Source organism: Crocodylus siamensis, chromosome 4, assembly GCF_052110815.1.
Source record: "Crocodylus siamensis isolate JL-2025a chromosome 4, ASM5211081v1, whole genome shotgun sequence".
NCBI lineage: Eukaryota > Metazoa > Chordata > Crocodylia > Crocodylidae > Crocodylus > Crocodylus siamensis.
This window is the reverse complement of record NC_143398.1, coordinates 83019267-83032888: the sequence shown is the minus strand read 5'-3', so window position 1 is coordinate 83032888 and position 13622 is coordinate 83019267. Positions and strand designations below refer to the sequence as shown.

At 45.2% G+C, this 13622-nt stretch overlaps 1 protein-coding gene across 8 annotated transcripts in view; it reads left to right on the top strand.

Annotated features, from left to right (window-relative positions):
* The first annotated feature begins 1927 nt into the window (after nt 1–1927).
* The window catches only part of ATP2B1 (ATPase plasma membrane Ca2+ transporting 1), an 88721-nt gene continuing 77026 nt past the window's right edge, over nt 1928–13622 (top strand). For 3 of the 8 annotated variants that reach the window (XM_090042668.1, XM_090042662.1, XM_090042669.1), the window contains exon 1: nt 1928–2042. The gene's annotated coding sequence lies outside the window, so the exon portion shown is untranslated. Of the gene's footprint in view, nt 2043–2103; nt 2254–2653; nt 2880–2948; nt 3203–3299; nt 3318–13622 lie in introns of those variants that run through there. The other 5 variants (XM_090042666.1, XM_090042663.1, XM_090042664.1 and 2 more) reach the window with 5 other exon arrangements.

Genomic DNA, 13622 nt, shown 5'->3' with positions numbered 1-13622 from the left:
GCCCAGCGGGACTGGCTGACCTTCCCAAGGTCACACAAGAAATCTGTGGCAGATCCAGAAATGAATGAGATCCTTGTGCCTTAACCAGCTCATTCTTTCTTGGCTCTACCAAAGCTAGTTTGTCTGCCTAAGAGCCATGAGACATGACAGAAGTGTGCAGAACACATCTGTCAGTCTCATAAAGCTGTATTCAGAAATGCAATTTTCAAGTGTCTGGGGAAGTCTAGCTGAGCCACAATGCATCAGTGCAGATGAGGACACTGAGTTGCAGTGAGAGAATTTCTTCTGATGTATGTGGCTGGAGATTTTATTTTCTTCTGGGAAGAAAGTCAAGAATGAATCTTGATCTATTACTCTGAAAGATTTGTGTTTCGTTGTTCCGATTTCTCAAATGACCTCCAGGTATGTGGGGTAAGGTAGTATTTTTTGCTGGCATTCAAAATGGGCAGGAGCCAATTACTGTTAGCATTTATTGTTTGATTGCTTCACTTGAATGAGGAGAGATGAAAGAGATTCAGGTGAGAATAGAGGAAGTGACAATGAAGCACAAGCAAGCAGTGATGATAAGGTAGTCAGAATGATTTATTTATTTGCTGGGGCTCCTGGACTGGTTTATGCTGACTTCACTGTGTTGCCTTAACCCTCTAGGCTCAGTTACTTGCCTCAGGCTCACTCTCTCTGCGTGTTATATGAGCTTCCCTATGTCTTTTACAGTGCTGGCTTTAACAGCTCCGGGACTTGAGCCCAACAATGGTGAGACGGGGTATTTATGAAGGGCTGAGGGCCTGGAGCACAGCTGGCCATCCGTTCCAATGAAGTGCCCTCCAGAGTAGATGCTCTTGTGTCAAAAACAAAAGACTCCCAAGAACCAAACCAAGAGCATCCAGCACAGTTGTGCCTTACGGCTAGCAGTTCTCTCACCAAAACAGGGCTGATCCATGTCAGAAACGGGAGTGGGAACCAGGACTACTGCACTGTTTTCTCAACCCTTGGGTGCCACAACGGCCCCTGACAAACGGTTTGAGCCCAAAGGGTGGGGGCCTGCCTTTGTCTTCACAGAAACTGAGGGTTGGCAATGACCTCAGCAGGTCTAGTCTATCATTTCTCAACCTAACCCAAAAGTGGGTTGTGAGAATATATGCAAGGGTCGTGAACAAACTTTAAAAACGTATCCTTTGAAGGAGAAAAGCACGGGAACCTGGGTTCCTCCTTGCCGGCTGGCAGAGATCCAACCTGCCAGGGGCTGCTTGGACCCCCTTCACAGCAGACTGGAAGCAAGGGACCAGACATCAAATTTACAAATGGGTCCTGGTACAAAAAAGGTTGAGAACCGCTGCTCTAGTCCAACCGCTACTGAGAGCAGTGCCATCCCCGGCCATATCACCCCCGCCAGGACTTTGTCTAGCCGAGTCTTCATAACCTCTGAGGTTGGCGATTTCCCCTCCCGCAGGCAGGGACTGAACACCTGCAGCTTCTCTTGGGGCCGGGCCTTTATCCCCTGGCCCGACGCCCCGCTGGGGCTCCCAGCCCGCTCAGGCGAAGCCGGCCTGGGAGGGCGGCGCTCCCGACGCGCGCGCGCGGGCTCCCGGGCAGGCGGCGACACGGAGCCCGCGCGGCCGCAGCTCCCCCCCGCGCTGCATCACCGCGTCGGCGCCCAGCGAGTCCCCCCCGCCGCGCGGGGCCGGGCCGGGCCGGGCCAGGGCCCCTTACAGCCGGGCCCCGCAGGGGGAGGGGCGGGGCAGAGCCCCACGCTCGTGGCAAAGTGACCGCGCGCGAGCCCGCCGGGCCTCATCAAACGCCCGGGCCCGCCTCCCGCGTCATGGAAACAAACACGTCAGAGGCCGCAGCCAATGGGACAGCCCGGCAAAGGAAGGGGGCGGGGCCCCGCCCGCTCGGCACCGGTGCCAATCACAGGCCCCGCCCCCACCGCCCCCATTGAAGGCGCCGCGCGGCGCCCCCCACCGCCTGTTTCCCTGCTTGCGAACCGGGCCTGTCACGTGAGCGCGGCCGGGGCCCGCTGGCGGTTGCGGCCCGGCGGGTGGGTGAGTGCGGGGGCTACGGGCGCCGTGAGGAACTGCCGGGGGCGGGGCGGGAGGGGGGAGCCCGCCCCTGCGCGTGTCCCCTCCCCTGCGCGCAGAGCGCCGCTTCCCTCCGGCGGGCGGCGCTGCGCTGCGCTGCGCGGGGCGGGGCGGGCCGGGCAGCGCCGGGGCTGGCGGTCGGGCCGGCGGCTCCTTGCAGCGGGGCTGCACCGAGGTAAGGCGCTGCGGCCCCTCGGTCCCCTCCCCCACCCTATTCACGCGCAGGGCCGTGTCGGCAGGTGCTCGGGGAGGCCCCGCGTAGCGCGCACCTGGCGGCCGTGACCTTGAGGGGAGCCGCTGTGGGGGCCGCGGGCGGCTTCACCCGCCCCCCCCCCCGCCCCCGGGGTTGGTAGGAGGCACCGAGCGCCCCCCCGGCCAGCCCGGAGATGCAGGTGGCTCCGGGCCCCTGCCGGGTTAAATCGCCGGGATTAGGCGGCGGCTGCTGCACGGCATCCTCCCCTGCAGGCGGCGAAGGAGGGAGCCGGTCGCCCCCCGCCGGGCTGCGTCTGGAGCCGAAGCCGCAGCTGGTCGTGGAGGGTGTCTCCTCGCCCGCGTCCCTCCCTCCCCGCGCTCCGCCTGGCGTCGCTTCATCCCGGGGCGGGGTGGGGCGGGGTGCGCTCCCCCGGGCCTGAGATGCCCCCGGGATGGATCGAGGGCCGCCGCAGGCGCCGGCAGCGGCCCGCGGAAGCCGGTGGCGGCGGGCTGGCCGCGTTGCGAAGCAGGAAGCGCCTTCCGCGCTGGCGGTACTGACACTGTCACTCTCCGCCAGACGGGGTGTGTAACCTTTGGATGCTGCACCACGTGAGTTGCTGGAGAGGCCTGAGCGCGGGGGGCCTCCGAGCGCTGCCAGTTGCCCGAGGGAGTGCTGGCGCGCTAGGGAGCGATTGCACCTGCAAGGGTGGGGGAAGCATCCAGAAGATGGTGACTGCGGGAATATCTCTGCCGATGCCTGGCCTTGCTGTTCAAAGAGCAGTTTTCTTTTCCCTGGTGGTGTCAGAGCCCAGAAACCGGAGGAGCTTCTGTTAGCTTTTTGGGAAGAAGGCTTCTCCTCAGAAATCCGGCCCGCAGGACTTGTGCTCGTGATCATGGGAGGCACTTCATTTAGTGTGGTATTCACTAGCAATGTAAGTGGCTACTGTTGAACAAACGAGAAGCATCTGCTTTAATTTTTCTGAAGCTAGAAGATCTATGGTTAAGTGGTGCTCATCTCCCATGGCATTCATCTGACTAGCTGTTGAGGTAAATGACATTCATAGCAGGGAATGAGTTTTGAGGATAATGTTCTAGTTACTCCTTCCCCTGGTTTCAATGCTTCTGTTTCATTTTTTGTAAACTCCTCATGAAGAGGAATAAGGCGTACTGTAAGCTGTCTTTGACGGATGTCTTCTGGGGCCAAAGGATGATTATTTGTGGTGATGCTACAGTTCCCTGGCACTGACCTCTTGTGTCCTGCCTTCAGTATGCAACTTGATTTCAAGCTTTCTTAAGTGCTACTGGAAATTTTTAAAAGTGTAATTTTTTTCCTTTTTCATAAAAACTGCATGGTCTGTAGTCCAGATCTCCTATAATGTTAGTGTGGGAGGGAGAAATAAATGTATTTAGCTTAAAGTAACGAATTTGCAGGATTCAGTTAAGATGTTGAAGTGATGCCCCTTAGAGCTATAAAGCGTAGCTTAACACCCTGAAGTGTAAGCAAAATATACCCTTGGTATAAAGAGTAGTATCTTCTGTTAATACCATGTTGTATGAAGGAACATGGCATTGCAAATCTTTGGGGAGGAAGGGGGCATTGCTGTATGTTTAAAATGTTAAAAATATGAAGTGGGTTTAAGGGGGTTCTTTTTTAAAATGGCTTCTGACTTTTTTTTTTTAAAAATACCTTGACAGGTTGACTTGGAATTTTTTTGCTTGTTTAGCTTACTACTATCTTTAATTTACACTAGGTATAATAAGGCTATTACATTTTGAACTGACATTATAGCTTTTAAGCTCTTGAGGAACTCATTCCAGGGACCACAAGTGCAGCCTTTTAACTAAAGTAAATTGGAGTATCTTAAAGCATTGACTTTGCTGTTAGAAATAGCTTCCAGTGTACCAGAACTTGAATCCTTGGGGCATAATGAATGGAAACTTGTTTAGTGTGCAAATGGAAAAGTGGTCACTGAATAGTTCAGTAAAAAATAATTAAACCTCTTAAAAATGTCAAATTGCAGATCTCAGTAGGCATTGGTGGGGAGGGGGGTTCTTGCTCACCTCCTGCTTATTCCTTTCTACTGTGGTGGGACTCCTTTTTTTCTTTTCTTTTTTTTATTTTTTAGGCTTTTAGCTTGAGTAGTCTGTGTTCAAGCTAATGTTGGCATGGATGAAAGCACTTGGAGGTTGCTGCCCTACCCCCCCAGTACTGCTTCCTTGATAGTCTGAACTACAATGTTCACAGTAATTAAAATCCTACTGAGCATGAAATATCAGTCATTCTCTTCTATGGATGCCTGAGAATACAAACTGAATACTCACTTCTAATGGGTGGGAATCCTGAGCCATGGTAGTGTGTCTTGTTTTGCAGGGGCTTCTGTAAGGCATCTAGAACTGACATTGTCTAACTTTGGATGATTTGACTCTTAAAGCAAAGTGGTCTAATGTCACTCTTTGTATTTTCTGTGCAACTAAACTATGTCTTAAGCTTCTAAAATTCTTTAAGACTCCCTTTAAGGTATGGGGGGAAATTATATACAGATGAATAACTTTTTCTAGAAATCTTCTAAGCTTAGAATGGGGATTTTGGGTTTTTTTTGTGGGAACTGCTGGATGCTGTCAGAATCGGTTCAAAATGGAGTAGGGATTCTTCCATAGGTGGATAGAAGCAATGTTACATCATGTTTTCCAACTCTTACTTCTATTGCTATTAACAGTACATAAAAATGGTACTTGGGTATTCTTTACACAGCTCAATATAACCTTGGTGCTATCTTTTCTGCAGACAGACTAGCTCACAGGCAAAATGGCACAACATGAAATGTACAAGGAGATAAATTTTTATTTTTGCTGCCTGAAAATTTCTGGCAATCTTTTTTTCTTTCTTTAAAGGGGTGTAGACTTTTTTGGGAACTTTAATGTAACCTTCTTATGATAAATTAGGGCCAATATGATTCCTGATCACTGCAATTGAAGTGATTGGTAAGTTTTTTTTTGCTCCAAAAGTAATCAACACATCCTATTGAAATCCTATTGAAATCTAATTACAATGATGTTGAGCAATCTTCAGAATTTCCTTTAATTACAATGGGTTAACCAGACCAACTGAATTGCTATTCCTTAAACAAACTTTTTACTAGTTCTTGAACTTTTGATCAAAAGCTCAACTGTTGTCCACCTGCAAAGTAAAACAAACAGTCTCTAATTGATTGTAGTTGGTAGAGAGCTGTGTGGCTATATTGGAGAAAGCAGGCTTGTTGCACTAATCTAGGATCTTAGTTAACTTAACTCTTGAAAAGGTTATCTTTATTGGCTTCAAGTGTAATAATCTCAACTTTGTCATCTTTTTCCTGGATTCCCTATCCAAAACATCTACTAGGGCATACTTTGTTGTCTTGGCTTTACAATGAAGTAAGTGCTGCTGCATACTAGAAGCCACTTGTCTGGTCAAAAAACTAATATATAGGTAGATGTTGGCTTGAAAGATGTACAGTAATTGGTTTAAGTTAAATATTCATTCTATTCTATTATTTACAAGCCATTCTTATGGCTATTTGTCTTTACTATAGTTGACTGTTTCCTATAGTTTATGCTTTTGGGTTGTACCACTGAAAATTGTGGCTTTTCTGGACTACTTTCTGCTACCTTGTCACTAGAATAACCCAGGAATGAGGCAGCTATTGCTATTTTAACTGCTTATTAGGGTCTTCTGTAAATAACATTAAAGAAGAATACTGGGGGGGTTATAATAAGGGTAAATAGCTATATGAATATCTTGGGGGGGTGGGGGGAGAGTTGGTGAAATAAGAATTTTTAAACCTACAACCCTTTTTTTTTTTAAAACTGCCTCTGTGGAACCTCTTTGGACTTGGGGAAACCCCTATATAACTTCATTAAACTGTGTGGCACCCCACTTCAAAAACTTTATTACAGGGCTTACCTTTTTATAGAAGGGGCAGGCAGTAAGGGTAGGGGAACAGCTAAGCAGAGAGAGCCTGAGCCAGCCCTTGCATGCTTATGTCCTCATACTTCCTGTAGCACCCTTCAAAGGGTAGCTCTGCTCCACCTCCTTTCCCTCTCCCAGATATCCCAGTTCCCTGGTTGAGAATCACTGTCATGGAAATGAGTTTCAGCATCTTTGAAACCCAGCAACTGATCAGCAGAGCATGGTAGTGTTGTACAGAAGCTCAGGCTTAAATGGGTGGGGGGGGAATACATGTGCAGTGGAGGTAGCAGTCAGGCAGACTTGGAGTAGAGCTTGTAGTTCATCTTGGGCTTAAGTTTAGCATTTTTTTTTTTCTACCTGAGATGTTTCATTTTAAATCAGAAATGTGGACCTGATCTACCTTGCTTTAGTTGGTCTAACACTGTCAAAGGGGAATAAACTTTGTAGAAATTGGCTTTTAGTACTTCATCAACATTGGGTAGGGTCTGTGGCATGTGAACAATGGCATCATTGATTTGAGTAAATGATTATTTAAGGTTGTCTAACAGAATGTAAACTCTACCATTGTTTCTAAATCTAACTCTTAATGACAAATGATATGCAGTCAATAACTTAATCACAGGTAATGGCATGGGTGTGGAGCTTACAGGGTTGAGGTCTGGAGATAGAGCAGAGAATGACTGAGGAAGTTTAACTTCTGTCCCCTTCTGATATGAGGTAACAAATAAATGTGCAAATGTTGAAACATCCCTATTCCTTCGACTCTTGAATAGAGCTTGTTTTACATACATGTGCACATATCAAACCCTTCCCTCAGAACTGGACATGGAGATATGAGGTAAGAAGCAAGTGGTTTCGTGGGTTTCTTTTTTTTCCTCTTTGGTGCAGGAATCATGAATGGCACCTGAGGTTTGTTTCTCCAAATTAGACTTCTTTGGTTGTTTTCTGCACGGTGTGCACAAGTCCCGTTTTTTTCCCCACACTCCATTGGTGAGCTAAATGTCTTGACAAAAACCCGAGAACAGCCTTGCATCTAAATTGTCCAAACAGGCCAAGTTTGTGCAGAGCATCTTTAGGACCGCACAGTCCCCTTGCTGACATCCTCCATCCTGGGAGGAGGTTTACTTGTGAATTCATACACTGGCCAAGTGACCATAACTGAACACAGCTTGCCCCTTGGCAAAAAGCTTGACACTTTTTTTTTAAAGAAGACTACTTAGTGCTTCATTGCATGAGAATGATGTATTGGCTTATTGCTGACCTTGAAATGCTAATTTCTTTAATATCATTGGAATTCTGACCAGGGTAGTACTTAATGACACTTGCAACTATTATGTGATCTAGCGATACTAGAGAAGGTATGTAAATATGCAGTCTTTTTGACAAACTGCAAATTTAATTAGTTTCATCGACGTGGGACTTGTTGTCAGTGTTTCTTTAAGGGATAGATCTTGATGCATAATTTCACATTTTTAAAAGTTTGAATAATTTACAAAACTATTCAGTGACAACTTTACTTGCACGCTAAACAGGCTTCCAACTAAACAGATTTCCATTCACTATTGAGTGCATTGGCAAAAATAGCTTCCAGTGGGGTTTAGATAGTTCAGCTTACTCCTGTTGAATTCTCCATTTATGATCCTTGGAACAAGTTCTTGAAGAACTTCTAAGCTATGCTGGTCAAAATTTTAACTCTTGTATATGAGCCTGACCCTATTAAATTGGAACAGTGGGAAATTTTCCCCTCCACACAGATGAGTCCTATATCTTCTTCAATACTGTCACCTACAGGAAGAATATCTGCCCATGTCACAATGACAAGTGCAGGAAACATGGCTGTCCTGCAAACACACTTCTGTAGAATCTATCTTTTGTAATCTGCTACCATAGCTTGTGCCCTTATTCACTGAAAGATAAGGTAGCTGGAGGGAATGCTACATTATTCAGTCCTGGTTACCTGGTGTACGGTATCTTATCTCTAAAGTGGTAGCTTTCAGTACCATACACTGTACAGTGCTTAATACAGAAAACATTGCAGAAAGGTTGTAGAAACTCCATCCTTAGAGGTTTTTAAGACCCCAAAACCTTGGCTGGGATGATTTTAATTAAGGCTGGTTCTGCTTGGAGCAGGGGGTTGGACTAGATGACCTCCTGATGTCCCTTCCAACCCTAATTTTCTATTATTTGTATGAAATCTGTATTAACCCGTCTCTAAGCTGACTGGATTTTTGTCACAACTACTTCTGAAGTCCCATGGAAGAGTAGTTGCTTATTCCACTGACACAGTTCAACTAACAAAATATTATAGTCTCTTTCAGGTTGGGGGGACTTTGGTGCAAGAGGCCTATGCTAGTTTACCTTAAACAACTGCTGTGGTTCCTCTGGACTTCAGGTGCTCTTCAGAAGTGAATGCCATAGTTAAATGAGTGCCTCAACTCGTATGTAAGACCAAGTCGAAAGAACTATCTATTAATACACTAAAAATTGGCTTAGTGTAGCTTTGCACAGCTGCCTAGACAATAAGGCTTTTAACTTAACGAGTTAATACTGCAACTTTTTTGCAGGTCAGCTTGTGAGGTGCTTTTTTATATAGCAAAAAAAGTATACATGCGTTCTGTGATCCTCTCTAGGTCAGGACAATAGTACAATGCTATTGTAACACAAGTAGGAAAGTGCCAAGCATCTTGAACTTTTCTTAAGAAAAGAATTCTGCTTTACATTGTAAAGTAACCAAAACTTGAGTCACAGCTGCTGTTTTGATGCATCTTGCATCTGGACAGTTGTCTCTTTTTTTTATTTTTGTAGTGTTTTTTGGGAAGGCTGGTTTGGTGGCTCTGTTTTTTGTTTTTTTTCCCTGATGGTGTTTCATGAGACCATTGTCCATTCTTAACTGTATGCAGCAAGTAAGGCTCTTTTTCCTCTAGGGCAGAAATGCATAGAAATGTATTGGTTTGGGGTGGCTTGGTCAATTGGCACAGAACTGTTGCTATGTAGCTTGCTGCCAATTCAAGTTTTAATGGTATTCTAGATGCTTTACAGCCCTTGCTAGTTAAAATTAAAAGGGAAAGTCCTCCTAAAAATGGTCAGTTACTAAAATGGAATATCAGGTAAGCTTCAACACATCTAGAGTTCTCATTGTGGCATGTCTTTTTTTTTTTTTTTTTTAAACCTACTACTCAGACTCCTGATATTCTAAACTAGTAGATTGTTCTTTCTGTAGCACTTTGCAGAGTGTGTAGATAAGGTACTGTGTCAAGCAGTGTGCTTCAAGCATGCTGGGCTGCTGCTTTTTACCCAGGAGCAGATGAGCAGTGTTTGATTCAGATTTGGCCCAATTTGGGGGGACAATGATTAGATTGACTGTTTTTTTGGATCGCTGTCTTGGTTTGTTTTGGCCAGAATCTGAATTGAACCTCCAGATTCAAGAAAGTTGCTGATTTCTTAGATGCAGCTTTAGGTTTTTTGGGGTGTTTTTTGTTTTTTCTGTGTACCTCAAAGTACTGGGTGCAGCTTGTGAAGGCTGAGATGGTGGGACAGATGGAGCATCTCATGGAAGTGTGGGAGAGGTCCCCTGCATACTTGGCGGGGGACCCAGAAGTGGACCAGAACTGGATGCTGAGAGGCTCCATCCACCTCACCATCTCTGCTTTCATGAGCTGCACCTGGCACCTCAAGGTACATAGTCACAGGCTTTATACTCCCCCCCCCCCCGCCCAATTTTTTTTAAATCTCTTTTGAATTGGCTTTGAAGCCTCTGTGTTTGATTTGGAGAGATTAATGGATCTTCCGATTCTTCTGTTTGAGGTAGGGCAGGCCAGGAAGAGCCCTGGCTCCAGCCTACCTTTTCCCTTCCCTGTGTAGATCTGGAGGCACATGCCCTCCTCTGAGCAGGAGCTGTCCCCTGTCCCAGGTAGGCAGCACTTGCCCCAGCCCCACTCCTCCCTCACTTTAGGGAGTGGGGAGGGTCCTTGATCTGCCTTCCGCCTTTCCTTCTGGCACACAACTCACCAGCCGCATGCAGCTCTCCAAGCTGCTGGGCTGTGTTCCTCACCACCTGCATGCTGCACTATGGCTATGCACATGCACGGGCCACTTATCAGCCATATCAGGCCAGTTGCCGATGCAGACAATTTTCTTTTTATATTGGTGCTGATCTAATATTGGACCCATCTATCGGTGCACCTCTAGTGGTGAGCAGCCATCTGCAGTAGGCCAGGTGGGTGGAAAGTGGCTAGGAGCTGGAGCCTCATATGGTGAGACAGAATCTGCCTGACTTTGCCACTCCTGGCACGAGAGAAGCTGCAAAAGGAGGAGACGGGCCTGGCTCCATGCAGAGTACCACAGGATAGCTACAGGTTGGATCCAGTCAGTTCATGGGTTGATTTGGTCCAAGAGCCATATTTTACCCACCCCTGCTTTAGGGCCTAGTATATAAATATTAAAGCCTTTTTAACTCTCTGTATACCCAGACATATCTTGAATGAGTAGTGTTGGTACAGTGATCCATGTTTTAATCATCTTTACTCTTAAATTGCTGCAGTGGCAGAATAGAGAGGATGCAGAACTTCTGTCAATTCCATACTGAAGCAAATGTGAAACAAATGCTTTTAACTGGTATTACAGGAATGTATGGGGAGGGAGTGTTGTCTGCCTAAATCTTGGATTCCCTCAACTTCTTCTAACTCATGAATATTGCATAGGAAATTCCTAAATATGCAAGTGTTTAGGAAAAACTGAACTCCACGTTGGGGATAAATGAAAGCTTTTTGGAATCTTGGAAGATATATGGAAGGTAGTCTGAATTTGGGGGAGGGGGGGAATCATCAGCTGGAAATTTTAATGATCAAAGGAACGCATCCCAAATTGACTTTTTAAAGTGAGCTGGTGGTGTCATGTCAGTTCAGTAACTTGTTGGTCATGACATCTCCCTTAGCTGCACCACCTTCTTCAAGTATTCTTAGATTAATGACACTAAAGTCTATTAAGGACCAAAGGGCACCTATACACAAGCAGTGAGGCTGCTCCAGTGTGCTGTATTTACTTGATTGAGTCTTCTGAAGCATGGCAACTACTGTACTCAAGAGTCTGGTGTATGAGCATTCCTGTACTGAAAAAAATGGTGGTGGGGGCACTATCTAAAGCTTGTTCAGTCATCTTCAGATCAAGCACCCCTGCTGCCATTTTTAAGCACAGATACTCATGCATAGAATGCTCTGGGTGCTTTCATTACAGTGGCTCTTGGACAGTGTCCGGGGCCCCCCCCCAGCGCATGTATAAATGCCCATGTAGTCTGGGAGTAACTTTTCTTTTGTATGCTATTCAGACTTCTTCCAGCATCTTTTGAGCAGCTGGAGCTATCAGATCTTTAAGGTGGGGTGGCAAAATTGCTCATGACCTCTTTCTCCATTGTACATCTCTAGCCTAAAATAGACCCAAGCTTTTATCCTTCAGTACATTGTTGAGCTGAGGGAAGAATGTACTGGGAGCTGGTTTGCGGCAAGGGTGTATCTTTGCAAATATACCAAGCAGCTTAAATAAGCAGTTGAGTTCATGTTATGGAATGATTAAATACTATATGGAAAAAATGTCTAGAATCCTTGATGAAAACTCTAAGGTAGTCAACGTTGTGTTCTGACTATAAAAATCTACAGCTGAAGCATGGATTTCATGTATTGATGTAGCATTTTTTTTTTATTTTTTTTGGGGTGGGGGGGAAGGCTAATTTTGAGTTTAACTGGAGAGGGAGAGTAGTTTCTAAGCTTTAATAAAGCTTAGGTACATACAGTAGACTAATGTAACAAATTAAGTAAACATAACAGTATCAAGGTAGTGATGTGTTATTTAACTAGACTGCAGTCTAATTTTGACTGTTTTCTTGTTGAGGAACCATTCTAACATTTTTTTTTAAATGTAACCAAATGAGAGAAATTATTACTGCAAGGCTATGAAGACCAATTAACTCCTACTTACTGTCCATGTTAAAGAAATCTCAAAAAAAGTCAAACAAAAACAAAAAAACCCCCAAACTGTGTGCAGCTCTTAACATAGAACAAAGCCTACGAATAATCCAGAAGCTGACAGAGGCATCTTCCATATTTTTTTTTCATGTCTACCAATATATACAGTCTTATTGCTAAAGTTATGATGTACTCACTACAGTTTTATTTCACAACCCATGAGTGCAGTGCAGCATAAACTGTACCTGAAGTGCTCTTAAAGGAAGGATATTATGGAAGTTTGCAGCACAGTTCCTAGCTGTCACTTTTTTATGGGTATGGAATAAGAAGAATAACTTAAGTTGGGAACATGGTAAAGTGTGTGTCTAAATAAGTAGCTCCATAGCTCATTGCAAGGGTGTCTGTCATGTGGCATGGGCAGCATCTGTGGCATGCAGCAGATTGGGGAGGAGATGGTCAGCATGGTGGCAGGGCAGAATGCAGTGGATCGGATCAGGGTAGAAATTCAGGCCAGGGAGCAGATCAGTAGATTGGTCAGGAAAAGCAATTTAGAGTGGCACCCAAGGAGGGTACAGGGTTAATTTGGCACATCTTCCATGCTTAATGCATGTTGTTTAGCATACTGTCAGAGCAATCTGCATAAAACTACCAGCTCATGATTGCAGTTTTGTAATGCATTGATGTATATGCTATCCTGTTTAAAAAAACTGTGCATAAAAAGTACTTGGCTTTGAAGAAAGTTGATGCTTTCTTCTTCAAAGACTGAACTCAATCAGTTTGAAAGGTACATAGAGCTTTCAAATGGCCTTCATACGCTTGTCTGTTTGTAAAGTTGCATTGTCTCACTTCTCAAACATACTTAACTCTGGAGAAAACCTACAGTAACCCATGTCTGCGCTTGGCCATTTTGATCTGTGTTACTTGTACTAGGCTAAGCAAAGCTTAAATCAAACGGTGTTTTAAACCAGAGCCAAAATAATGCCATATGCACAACCTTTTTTTTTTTTAAACAAATTAAAATATTCCAATTTTATTAAACTTTTTTTTTTCCAAAGCTGTTGATTGTCATCATCCAAGTTGCAAATGGGCAGGAATTTTACCCAGCATTATTGAGGCTTTCCCTTTAAAACTTTAGACTATATCATATCAGCCTACAGTGCTGTGTGGCTGGCAGAGACATTTTGAAAATGCAGAGGAGGCAGCATTAATTCAAATCTGCAGTTTGCACTAACTTTATGAATGAATGCTTGGTTCACCACAGTCAGTTAGCAATGGGATGTATACCTTTCTTTACAAGCTGTAGGCAATGATAGAACCTACTTAAATAGGATTTTATCAAAAAGTATTAACTCAAATGTTAAATCTCTCGGGGCATAGGCTGAGTAATGCCACCCTAAAATGTATCCATACGTGAAGGGAGGAAGATTGTCTTGCGGCAGAGGGAGTTGC